At 45.6% G+C, this 14309-nt stretch overlaps 1 protein-coding gene across 1 annotated transcript in view; it reads left to right on the top strand.

The window, feature by feature from the left end:
• LARS1 (leucyl-tRNA synthetase 1) overlaps positions 1-14309 on the top strand; it is a 360224-nt gene that overhangs the window by 310861 nt on the left and 35054 nt on the right. The gene's annotated exons all lie outside the window — the stretch shown is intronic.

Genomic DNA, 14309 nt, shown 5'->3' on the forward strand with positions numbered 1-14309 from the left:
CAGGCCTTTTTGGGATCAAAGTTTTTACCCTTGTACCCATTGTTTTGTGAAGAGGCTCTGGGCCCACCCTCCTGTGTAGGTTTTTGGGGGCCTGTAGAAGACTCTTTACTATTTTTAGTTTTGGTTGTCTCATCACCCTTCCCCTGGGGAGTCTTTGTGACCCCTTTCTTTTGGTCACCCCCTGTTGAAGTCTTGGACACCCTTGTCTTGACCCAATGGTCCGCCTTCTTTCCCAATTCTTGGGGAGAAATTGGTCCTAGGTCTACCAGATGCTGATGCAGTTTATCATTGAAACAATTACTTAACAGGTGTTCTTTCACAAATAAATTGTACAGCCCATCATAATTACTTACACCACTGCCTTGAATCCAACCATCTAGTGTTTTCACTGAGTAGTCAACAAAGTCAACCCAGGTCTGGCTCGAGGATTTTTGAGCCCCCCTGAACCTAATCCTGTACTCCTCAGTGGAGAATCCAAAGCCCTCAATCAGGGTACCCTTCATGAGGTCATAAGATTCTGCATCTTGTCCAGAGAGTGTGAGGAGTCTATCCCTACACTTTCCTGTGAACATTTCCCAAAGGAGAGCACCCCAGTGAGATCTGTTCACTTTTCTGGTTACACAAGCCCTCTCAAAAGCTGTGAACCATTTGGTGATGTCATCACCATCTTCATATTTAGTTACAATCCCTTTAGGGATTTTCAACATGTCAGGAGAATCTCTGACCCTATTTATGTTGCTGCCACCATTGATGGGTCCTAGGCCCATCTCTTGTCTTTCCCTCTCTATGGCTAGGATCTGTCTTTCCAAAGCCAATCTTTTGGCCATCCTGGCTAACTGGATGTCCTCTTCACTGGGGCTATCCTCAGTGATTTCAGAGGTGTTGGTCTCTCCTGTGAGGGAACCAGCATCTCTGACTATTATTTTTGGAGTCAGGGTTTGAGAGACCCTGTTCTCCCTAGATAGGACTGGTAGGGGGGAATTGTCCTCCAAGTCACTATCCTCTTCCTCTGAGTTGCCACCCTCAGAGGGGTTGGCCTTTTCAAACTCTGCCAAAAGCTCCTGGAGCTGTATTTTGGTAGGTTTGGGGCCCATTGTTATTTTCTTTATTTTACAGAGTGACCTTAGCTCCCTCATCTTAAGATGGAGGTAAGGTGTGGTGTCGAGTTCCACCACAGTCACATCTGTGCTAGACATTTTGCTTCTAAAAGTTGGAATACTTTTTAAGAATCTACAACTGGTTCTAGAATCTAATTCAAACTTTTACAAACTTTTAAACTCTAAAAGAAATGCTAAACAGGGACTTAACACACAAGGCCCTAGCAGGACTTTTAAGAATTTAGAAAACTTTTCAAATTGCAAAAATCAATTTCTAATGACAATTTTGGAATTTGTCGTGTGATCAGGTATTGGCTGAGTAGTCCAGCAAATGCAAAGTCTTGTACCCCACCGCTGATCCACCAATGTAGGAAGTTGGCTCTGTATGTGCTATTTCAAAGTAAGGAATAGCATGCACAGAGTCCAAGGGTTCCCCTTAGAGGTAAAATAGTGGTAAAAAGAGATAATACTAATGCTCTATTTTGTGGTAGTGTGGTCGAGCAGTAGGCTTATCCAAGGAGTAGTGTTAAGCATTTGTTGTACATACACATAGACAATAAATGAGGTACACACACTCAGAGACAAATCCAGCCAATAGGTTTTTATATAGAAAAATATCTTTTCTTAGTTTATTTTAAGAACCACAGGTTCAAATTCTACATGTAATAGCTCATTTGAAAGGTATTGCAGGTAAGTACTTTAGGAACTTTAAATCATAAAAATTGCATGTATACTTTTCAAGTTATTGACAAATAGCTGTTTTAAAAGTGGACACTTAGTGCAATTTTTACAGTTCCTAGGGGAGGTAAGTTTTGGTTAGTTTTACCAGGTAAGTAAGACACTTACAGGGTTCAGTTCTTGGTCCAAGGTAGCCCACCGTTGGGGGTTCAGAGCAACCCCAAAGTCACCACACCAGCAGCTCAGGGCCGGTCAGGTGCAGAGTTCAAAGTGGTGCCCAAAACACATAGGCTAGAATGGAGAGAAGGGGGTGCCCCGGTTCCGGTCTGCTTGCAGGTAAGTACCCGCGTCTTCGGAGGGCAGACCAGGGGGGTTTTGTAGGGCACCGGGGGGGACACAAGCCCACACAGAAATTTCACCCTCAGCAGCGCGGGGGCGGCCGGGTGCAGTGTAGAAACAAGCGTCGGGTTTGTAATGGAAGTCAATGGGAGATCTAGGGATCTCTTCAGCGCTGCAGGCAGGCAAGGGGGGGGTTCCTCGGGGAAACCTCCACTTGGTCAAGGGAGAGGGACTCCTGGGGGTCACTCCTCCAGTGAAAGTCCGGTCCTTCAGGTCCTGAGGGCTGCGGGTGCAGGGTCTCTCCCAGGCGTCGGGACTTTAGGTTCAAAGAGTCGCGGTCAGGGGAAGCCTCGGGATTCCCTCTGCAGGCGGCGCTGTGGGGGCTCAGGGGGGACAGGTTTTTGTACTCACAGTCTTAGAGTAGTCCTGGGGTCCCTCCTGAGGTGTTGGATCGCCACCAGCCGAGTCGGGGTCGCCGGGTGCAGTGTTGCAAGTCTCACGCTTCTTGCGGGGAGCTTGCAGGGTTCTTTAAAGCTGCTGGAAACAAAGTTGCAGCTTTTCTTGGAGCAGGTCCGCTGTCCTCGGGAGTTTCTTGTCTTTTCGAAGCAGGGGCAGTCCTCAGAGGATGTCGAGGTCGCTGGTCCCTTTGGAAGGCGTCGCTGGAGCAGGATCTTTGGAAGGCAGGAGACAGGCCGGTGAGTTTCTGGAGCCAAGGCAGTTGTCGTCTTCTGGTCTTCCTCTGCAGGGGTTTTTCAGCTAGGCAGTCCTTCTTCTTGTAGTTGCAGGAATCTAATTTTCTAGGGTTCAGGGTAGCCCTTAAATACTAAATTTAAGGGCGTGTTTAGGTCTGGGGGGTTAGTAGCCAATGGCTACTAGCCCTGAGGGTGGGTACACCCTCTTTGTGCCTCCTCCCAAGGGGAGGGGGTCACAATCCTAACCCTATTGGGGGAATCCTCCATCTGCAAGATGGAGGATTTCTAAAAGTCAGAGTCACCTCAGCTCAGGACACCTTAGGGGCTGTCCTGACTGGCCAGTGACTCCTCCTTGTTTTTCTCATTATTTTCTCCGGCCTTGCCGCCAAAAGTGGGGCCTGGCCGGAGGGGGCGGGCAACTCCACTAGCTGGAGTGTCCTGCTGGGTTGGCACAAAGGAGGTGAGCCTTTGAGGCTCACCGCCAGGTGTGACAATTCCTGCCTGGGAGAGGTGTTAGCATCTCCACCCAGTGCAGGCTTTGTTACTGGCCTCAGAGTGACAAAGGCACTCTCCCCATGGGGCCAGCAACATGTCTCGGTTTGTGGCAGGCTGCTAAAACTAGTCAGCCTACACAGATAGTCGGTTAAGTTTCAGGGGGCACCTCTAAGGTGCCCTCTGTGGTATATTTTACAATAAAATGTACACTGGCATCAGTGTGCATTTATTGTGCTGAGAAGTTTGATACCAAACTTCCCAGTTTTCAGTGTAGCCATTATGGTGCTGTGGAGTTCGTGTTTGACAGACTCCCAGACCATATACTCCTATGGCTACCCTGCACTTACAATGTCTAAGGTTTTGTTTAGACACTGTAGGGGTACCATGCTCATGCACTGGTACCCTCACCTATGGTATAGTGCACCCTGCCTTAGGGCTGTAAGGCCTGCTAGAGGGGTGTCTTACCTATACTGCATAGGCAGTGAGAGGCTGGCATGGCACCCTGAGGGGAGTGCCATGTCGACTTACTCGTTTTGTCCTCACTAGCACACACAAGCTGGCAAGCAGTGTGTCTGTGCTGAGTGAGAGGTCTCCAGGGTGGCATAAGACATGCTGCAGCCCTTAGAGACCTTCCTTGGCATCAGGGCCCTTGGTACTAGAAGTACCAGTTACAAGGGACTTATCTGGATGCCAGGGTCTGCCAATTGTGGATACAAAAGTACAGGTTAGGGAAAGAACACTGGTGCTGGGGCCTGGTTAGCAGGCCTCAGCACACTTTCAATTGTAAACATAGCATCAGCAAAGGCAAAAAGTCAGGGGGCAACCATGCCAAGGAGGCATTTCCTTACAAACACTTACCCAAGGAGTTCCAAAAAAGAGCACAACAAGTGGTGGAAGAAGGACACAGTATCTAATAATCAGATACGGTCTTCAATGGATGCAGCAGATACGGCTGCAAGGACAGTAAATACTGCAATAACAATAAGAAGGCACGCATGGCTCCGCACGTCAGGTTTCAAGCCGGAAATTCAACAAGCCGTGCTAAATATGCCATTTAATGAACAGCAGTTGTTTGGGCCGGAAGTCGACACTGCTATTGAAAAACTAAAAAAAAAAAACGGATACGGCAAAAGCCATGGGCGCACACTACTCCCCGCAGAGCAGAGGCACCTTTCGCAAAACACCTTTTAGGGGAGGGTTTCGAGGACAACCTACAGAAACCACAACATCACAAACAAGGCCCACTTACCAAAGCCAATATCAGCGGGGAAGTTTTCGGGGGCAATATAGAGGGGGACAATTCCAAAGAGGTAGAGGAAAATTCCAAAGCCCCAAAAGTCCTCAAAATAAGCAGTGACTCACAAGTCACCCATCCCCATCACATAACACCTGTGGGGGGAAGATTAAGCCAATTTTACAAACATTGGGAGGAGATAACAACAGATACTTGGGTACTAGCAATTATCCAGTATGGTTATTGCATAGAATTTAGAGAATTCCCTCCAACAGTCCCACCGAAAACACACAGTATGTCGAAACAACATATAAATCTTCTAGGATTAGAAGTTCAAGCATTGGTCCAAAAAGAGGCAATAGAATTAGTACCAAAACAAGAACTAAACACAGGAGTTTACTCACTGTACTTTCTAATACCCAAAAAAGACAAAACTCTAAGACCTATACTAGATCTCAGAATATTAAATACATACATCAAATCAGACCACTTTCACATGGTTACATTACAAGAAGTAATCCCACTGTTCAAACAACAAGACTACATGACAACACTGGATCTAAAGGATGCATATTTCCATATACCAATACATCCTTCACACAGAAAGTACCTAAGGTTTGTATTCCAAGGGATACATTACCAATTCAAAGTGTTGCCATTCGGAATAACAACTGCGCCAAGAGTTTTTACAAAATGTCTAGCAGTAGTAGCTGCACATATCAGAAGGCAGCAAATACATGTGTTCCCGTACCTAGACGATTGGTTAATCAAAACCAACACGCAAAAACAGTGTTCCCGACACACAAATTACGTCATAGAAACCCTACACAAACTAGGTTTCTCAATCAATTACTCAAAATCACACCTTCTGCCGTGTCAAACACAGCAATACCTAGGAGCAACAATCAACACAGTAAAAGGGATTGCCACTCCAAGTCCACAAAGAGTCCTAACATTCCAAAATGTAATACAAGCCATGTATCCAAACCAGAAGATACAGGTCAAATTAGTAATGAAACTCCTAGGCATGATGTCCTCATTCATAGCCATTGTCCCAAACGCAAGGTTGCACATGCGGCCCTTACAACAGTGCCTAGCATCACAGTGGTCACAAGCACAGGGTCAACTTCTAGATCTGGTGTTGATAGACCGCCAAACATACATCTCGCTTCAATGGTGGAACAGTATAAATTTAAACCAAGGGCGGCCTTTTCAAGACCCAGTGCCACAATGCGTAATAACAACAGATGCATCCATGACAGGGTGGGGAGCACACCTCAATCAGCACAGCATCCAAGGACAATGGAACATTCAGCAAAAACAGTTTCATATAAACCACTTAGAACTTTTAGCGGTGTTTCTAGCTCTGAAAGCATTTCAACCCATTTTAACCCACAAATACACTCTTGTCAAAACAGACAACATGACAACAATGTATTACCTAAACAAACGGGGAGGAACACACTCAACACAGTTGTGTCTCCTAACACAAAAAATATGGCATTGGGCGATTCACAACCACATTCGCCTAATAGCACAATTTATTCCAGGGATTCAGAATCAGTTAGCAGACAATCTCTCTCGGGATCACCAACAGATCCACGAATGGGAAATTCACCCCCAAATACTGAACACTTACTTCAAAATGTGGGGAACGCCACAAATAGATCTATTTGCAACAAAAGAAAACTCAAAATGCCAAAACTTCGCATCCAGGTACCCACAACATCAGTCTCAGGGCAATGCACTATGGATGAACTGGTCAGGGATATTTGCGTACGCTTTTCCCCCTCTCCCACTTCTTCCATATCTAGTAAACCAGTTGAGTCAAAACAAACTCATACTAATAGCACCAACATGGGCAAGGCAACTTTGGTACACAACACTACTAGACCTTTCAGTAGTACCTCATATCAAACTGCCAAACAGACCAGATCTGTTAACACAACACAAACAACAGATCAGACATCCAAATCCAGCATCGCTGAATCTAGCAATTTGGCTCCTGAAATCCTAGAATTCGGGCACTTAGACCTCACACAGGAATGTATGGAGGTCATAAAACAGGCTAGAAAACCTACCACTAGACACTGTTATGCAAATAAGTGGTAAAGATTTGTTTATTACTGCCATAATAATCAAATTCAACCTTTACACGCATCTGCAAAAGAGATAGTAGGATACTTACTACATTTGCAGAAATCTAAACTAGCTTTCTCTTCCATTAAAATACATCTTACGGCAATTTCAGCTTACCTGCAAATTACGCACTCAACTTCATTATTTAGGATACCAGTCATAAAAGCGTTTATGGAAGGCCTAAAGAGAATTATACCACCAAGAACACCACCAGTTCCTTCATGGAACCTCAACATTGTCTTAACACGACTCATGGGTCCACCTTTTGAGCCCATGCACTCTTGTGAAATGCAATACTTAACGTGGAAAGTTGCATTTTTAATTGCCATCACATCTCTAAGAAGAGTGAGTGAGATTCAAGCATTTACCATTCAAGAACCATTTATTCAAATACACAAAAATAAAGTTGTTCTACGGACCAATCCTAAATTTTTACCAAAAGTAATCTCACCGTTCCACTTGAATCAAACGGTAGAATTACCAGTGTTCTTCCCACAGCCAGATTCTGTAGCTGAAAGAGCACTACATACATTAGACATCAAAAGAGCACTAATGTACTACATTGACCGAACAAAACTAATTCGAAAGACAAAACAACTATTTATCGCCTTTCAAAAACCTCATACAGGAAATCCTATTTCAAAACAAGGCATTGCTAGATGGATAGTTAAGTGCATTCAAACCTGCTATCTTAAAGCTAAAAGAGAACTGCCTATTACACCAAAGGCACACTCAACCAGAAAGAAAGGTGCTACCATGGCCTTTCTGGGAAATATTCCAATGAACGAAATATGTAAGGCAGCAACATGGTTTACGCCTCATACATTTACCAAGCACTACTGTGTAGATGTGTTAACTGCACAACAGGCAACAGTAGGTCAAGCTGTACTAAGAACATTATTTCAAACTACTTCAACTCCTACAGGCTGAACCACCGCTTTTGGGGAGATAACTGCTTATTAGTCTATGCACAGCATGTGTATCTGCAGCTACACATGCCATCAAATGGAAAATGTCACTTACCCAGTGTACATCTGTTCGTGGCATTAGTCGCTGCAGATTCACATGCGCCCACCCGCCTCCCCGGGAGCCTGTAGCCGTTTAGAAGTAGATCTTAAACATTTGTACATTTGTAAATATATTACTTGAAACTTCATTATGTACATACGCATTCACTCCATTGCATGGGCAATATTACTAGCATACACAACTCCTACCTCACCCTCTGCGGGGAAAACAATCTAAGATGGAGTCGACGCCCATGCGCAATGGAGTCGAAATGGGAGGAGTCCCTCGGTCTCGTGACTCGAAAAGACTTCTTCGAAGAAAAACAACTTGTAACACTCCGAGCCCAACACCAGATGGCGGGATGTGCACAGCATGTGAATCTGCAGCGACTAATGCCACAAACAGATGTACACTGGGTAAGTGACATTTTCCATATATATTTTAATATTTTTTTTACTGAAAAAAAACAACGGTTACAGGGATGTTATAGTTAGGTTCGGAAGTTACTTGTACAAAACCCGTAGGAATTCAGCAGTTACAGTTATTTCAAGTAACTATAAATCTGGCCCTAAGGTAACTATAACTCGTGCCCCCGCCATGTACAGTTTGATCAATAATTTTACTGCAGATGTTAGTGACATTATCAATAATGTTAATAGAGATGTCATGAGTACTGTAATTTGTGGGGTAGTTAGCAGTGCATGGTGAGGGCACGAGTTATAGTTAGTTGAAATAACTCTAACTGTAACTGCCTTGTGCGGCGCAGGGTTGGGTGGTTATTGGGGGTTGACTGAAGGATGTGGGTGGCGGTGGTTGGATTAACATATAGTAATTAAAAGTTCGATGGCATCTGTCGCTGTAGATACGCATGTTCTGCAATAGCTCGCCATCTGGTGTTGGGCCGGAGTGTTACAAGTTGTTTTTCTTCGAAGAAGTCTTTCGAGTCACGGGACCGAGTGACTCCTCCTTTTGTCTCCATTGCGCATGGGCGTCGACTCCATCTTCGATTGTTTTTTTTCCGCCATCGGGTTCGGACGTGTTCCTGTCGCTCCGAGTTTCGGAACGGACAAAATAGTTAATTTCGGAAGATTTTCGTCGGTATTGTTGCGTTCGGGATCGGCGTACTTAGATTCAACACCGCACCGAAGATCGAAGAGCTCCGGTGCCCTTCGGGGTAGTTTTTCGATCCTCCGTCGGGGCCTGGTCGGCCCGACCGCGTGCTGAGGAACGCCGATGGAACGGACCCCGTTCCGTTTCTGCCCCAAATGCCACAATAAATACCCCTACACAGACCAACACTTGGTCTGCAACCTGTGCCTGTCACCTGAGCACAGCGAAGACACTTGCGAGGCCTGTCGTGCGTTCCGGTCCCGAAAAACACTCCGAGACCGTCGAGCCAGAAGACTTCAAATGGCGTCCGCACCGACAGCCCGACGGGAGTTCGAGGAACAGGAGGAGGAAGGTACCTTCTCGATCCAAGACTCAGACTCCGAAGGATTCGACGATACACAAACCGTGAGTAAAACGTCGAAAAACACACAAAGAAACATTTACAAGGCCCAGGGGACGCCACTGCCACCAGGCCATGGCTCGACCCATAAATTCGGTGACCGACCGTCGGCACCGAAAAAGGCCAAAACAGTGCCGAGATCGTCCGACTCCGGTCGAGACACCGGCACGCAGCCTTCTCGGGACCGAGAAAGTGCTGGAGACAAGCCTCGACACCGAGATACCGGTGTGGACACGGCTCGACGCCGAGACAGCGGCACCGAAACAGATCGACGCCGAGAGGTTTCGGCCCCGAAAAGGAAAAAAGTCACCTCGGAGCCGAAAAAACACGCAGACAAAGTTTCGACTCCGAAACAAACTGCAAGCGACCCAGCTTCAGGCTCTTATACAGAAGAGCACTCGCTAACCTCCCAAATGCAAAAGCATAGGTTTGAGGAAGAGCTACAAGCAACTGATGTGGACCATACGCAAAAGCGTATCTTCATTCAGCAGGGGACAGGAAAAATAAGCACCCTTCCCCCCATTAGGAGAAAGAGAAGGTTGGAGTTCCAGACGGAACAAGCACCACAACCAAAAGTGGTTAAAAGAATTACACCACCACCCTCTCCTCCGCCCGTGATTAACGTTTCACCAGCACAAACTCCATCTCACTCCCCAGCTCACACCACCATGAGCCAGGGTGACCAAGATCAGGACGCATGGGACCTATACGACGCCCCAGTGTCAGATAACAGCCCGGAGGCCTACCCTACAAAGCCATCTCCACCAGAAGACAGCACCGCGTACTCTCAGGTGGTGGCTAGAGCAGCACAATTTCATAACGTAAGCCTCCACTCAGAACAGGTCGAGGATGATTTCTTGTTCAACACACTCTCCTCCACCCACAGCTCCTACCAAAGCCTGCCTATGCTCCCTGGTATGCTCCGGCACGCAAAAGACATATTTAAGGAGCCGGTCAAAAGTAGGGCAATCACACCACGGGTGGAAAAGAAGTATAAGCCGCCTCCTACGGACCCGGTTTTCATCACTACACAGCTGCCACCAGACTCTGTTGTTGTAGGAGCAGCTAGGAAAAGGGCCAACTCTCACACATCTGGAGATGCACCACCCCCAGATAAAGAAAGCCGCAAGTTCGATGCAGCTGGTAAAAGAGTCGCAGCACAAGCTGCAAACCAGTGGCGCATCGCGAACTCCCAGGCACTACTTGCGCGCTATGACAGAGCCCACTGGGACGAGATGCAACATCTCATTGAACATCTGCCCAAGGACTTCCAAAATAGGGCGAAACAAGTGGTTGAGGAGGGACAGACCATCTCCAACAACCAGATACGTTCCTCCATGGACGCTGCAGATACAGCTGCACGGACAATTAATACATCTGTAACTATCAGACGGCATGCATGGCTCCGAACGTCTGGATTTAAACCAGAGATTCAACAAGCAGTTCTCAATATGCCTTTTAATGAAAAAGAACTGTTCGGTCCAGAAGTGGACACAGCGATTGAGAAACTCAAAAAAGATACGGACACTGCCAAAGCCATGGGCGCACTCTACTCCCCGCAGAGCAGAGGGAATTACAGCACATTCCGTAAAACGCCCTTTCGAGGGGGGTTTCGGGGTCAAAGCACACAAGCCAGCACCTCACAAGCAACACCGTCCACTTACCAGGGACAGTATAGAGGAGGTTTTCGGGGACAATATAGAGGAGGGCAATTCCCTAGAAATAGAGGGAGATTTCAAAGCCCCAAAACCCCTACTACTAAACAATGACTCACATGTCACTCACCCCCTCCACACAACACCAGTGGGGGGAAGAATAGGTCATTATTACAAAGCATGGGAGGAAATCACTACAGACACTTGGGTTCTAGCAATTATCCAACATGGTTATTGCATAGAATTTCTACAATTCCCTCCAAACATACCACCAAAAGCACAAAATTTAACAACACACCATTCCAATCTCCTGGAGATAGAAGTGCAGGCACTATTGCAAAAGAATGCAATCGAATTAGTGCCAAACACACAAATAAACACAGGAGTTTACTCACTGTACTTTCTGATACCAAAGAAGGACAAAACGCTGAGACCAATCCTAGACCTCAGAGTAGTGAACACTTTCATCAAATCAGACCACTTCCACATGGTCACACTACAAGAAGTATTGCCATTGCTAAAACTACACGACTACATGGCAACTTTAGACCTCAAGGATGCTTATTTCCATATACCAATACACCCATCTCACAGGAAATACCTAAGGTTCGTATTCAAAGGAATACATTACCAATTCAAGGTACTGCCTTTCGGATTAACAACCGCACCAAGAGTCTTTACCAAATGTCTAGCGGTAGTCGCTGCACACATAAGAAGGCAGCAAATACATGTGTTCCCATATTTGGACGACTGGCTAATCAAGGCCCATTCGTTCATACAGTGCTCAAATCACACAAATCAGATCATACAAACCCTCTTCAAACTCGGGTTCACCGTCAATTTCACAAAATCCAAAATTCTGCCACGCAAGGTACAACAATACCTGGGAGCCATAATAGACACATCAAAGGGAGTAGCCACTCCAAGTCCACAAAGAATTCAAAATTTCAACACCATCATACAACGCATGTATCCAACACAAAAGATACAGGCAAAGATGGTATTACAACTCCTAGGCATGATGTCATCATGCATAGCCATTGTCCCAAACGCAAGACTGCACATGAGGCCCTTACAACAATGCCTAGCATCACAGTGGTCTCAAGCACAGGGTCACCTTCTAGATCTGGTGTTAATAGACCGCCAAACTTACCTCTCGCTTCTATGGTGGAACAACATAAATTTAAACAAGGGGCGGCCTTTCCAAGACCCAGTGCCACAATACGTAATAACAACAGATGCTTCCATGACAGGGTGGGGAGCACACCTCAATCAACACAGCATACAAGGACAATGGAACGTACATCAAACAAAACTGCATATCAATCACCTAGAACTGCTAGCAGTTTTTCAAGCACTAAAAGCTTTCCAACCAATAATAGTTCACAAATACATTCTCGTCAAAACAGACAACATGACAACAATGTATTATCTAAACAAGCAGGGAGGGACGCACTCCACGCAGTTAAGCCTGCTAGCACAAAAAATTTGGCATTGGGCAATTCACAACCAAATTCGCCTAATTGCACAGTTTATACCAGGGATACAAAATCAACTCGCAGACAATCTCTCTCGAGATCACCAACAGGTCCACGAATGGGAAATTCACCCCCAAATTCTGAACACTTATTTCAAACTCTGGGGAACACCTCAGATAGACTTGTTTGCGACAAAAGAGAACGCAAAATGCCAAAACTTCGCATCCAGGTACCCACACAAACAATCCCAAGGCAATGCCCTATGGATGAACTGGTCAGGGATATTTGCTTACGCTTTTCCTCCTCTCCCTCTCCTTCCTTACCTGGTAAACAAACTCAGTCAAAGCAAACTCAAACTCATATTGATAGCACCAACTTGGGCAAGGCAACCCTGGTACACAACGCTGCTAGACCTATCAGTGGTACCCTGCATCAAATTGCCCAACAGGCCAGATCTGTTGACACAGCACAACCAAAAGATCAGACACCCAGATCCAGCATCGCTGAATCTAGCAATCTGGCTCCTGAAATCCTAGAATTCGGGCACTTACAACTTACCCAAGAATGTATGGAAGTCATAAAACAAGCAAGAAGGCCATCCACCAGGCACTGCTATGCAAGTAAATGGAAGAGGTTTGTTTGCTACTGCCATATTAATCAAATACAACCATTACACACAACTCCAGAACATGTAGTGGGTTACTTGCTTCACTTACAAAAATCTAACCTGGCTTTCTCTTCCATTAAAATACACCTTGCAGCAATATCTGCATACCTGCAAACTACCTATTCAACTTCCCTATATAAAATACCAGTCATTAAAGCATTCATGGAGGGCCTTAGGAGAATTATACCACCAAGAACACCACCTGTTCCTTCATGGAACCTAAATGTTGTCCTAACTAGACTTATGGGTCCACCTTTTGAACCCATGCACTCCTGCGACATACAGTTTCTAACCTGGAAGGTGGCATTTCTCATCGCCATTACTTCCCTGAGAAGAGTAAGCGAGATTCAGGCGTTTACTATACAGGAACCTTTTATACAACTACACAAAAATAAAGTCGTCCTAAGGACCAATCCTAAATTTTTGCCAAAGGTTATTTCACCGTTCCATCTAAATCAAACAGTGGAACTTCCAGTGTTCTTTCCACAGCCAGATACCGTAGCTGAAAGGGCACTACATACATTAGATGTCAAAAGAGCATTAATGTATTACATTGACAGAACAAAAAACATCAGAAAGACTAAACAACTCTTTATTGCATTTCAAAAACCTCACGCAGGAAACCCAATTTCAAAACAAGGTATAGCCAGATGGATAGTTAAATGCATCCAAATCTGCTACCTTAAAGCTAAACGACAGCTGCCCATTACACCAAGGGCACACTCAACCAGAAAGAAAGGTGCTACCATGGCCTTTCTAGGAAACATCCCAATGCAAGAAATATGTAAGGCAGCCACATGGTCTACGCCTCACACATTCACCAAGCACTACTGTGTAGACGTGTTATCCGCACAACAAGCCACAGTAGGTCAAGCTGTATTAAGGACATTATTTCAGACTACTTCCACTCCTACAGGCTGATCCACCGCTTTTGGGGAAATAACTGCTTACTAGTCTATTGCAGAACATGCGTATCTACAGCGACAGATGCCATCGAACTGAAAATGTCACTTACCCAGTGTACATCTGTTCGTGGCATCAGTCGCAGTAGATTCGCATGTGCCCACCCGCCTCCCCGGGAGCCTGTAGCAGTTTGGAAGTTACCTTCAATTATTTATATATGTATCATCTCAACCTTAAATAGGTGCATACTTAGTCACTCCATTGCATGGGCACTATTACTACAATTCAACTCCTACCTCACCCTCTGCGGGGAAAAACAATCGAAGATGGAGTCGACGCCCATGCGCAATGGAGACAAAAGGAGGAGTCACTCGGTCCCGTGACTCGAAAGACTTCTTCGAAGAAAAACAACTT

This window comes from Pleurodeles waltl, chromosome 7 (assembly GCF_031143425.1).
Source record: "Pleurodeles waltl isolate 20211129_DDA chromosome 7, aPleWal1.hap1.20221129, whole genome shotgun sequence".
Taxonomy (NCBI): Eukaryota; Metazoa; Chordata; class Amphibia; order Caudata; family Salamandridae; genus Pleurodeles; species Pleurodeles waltl.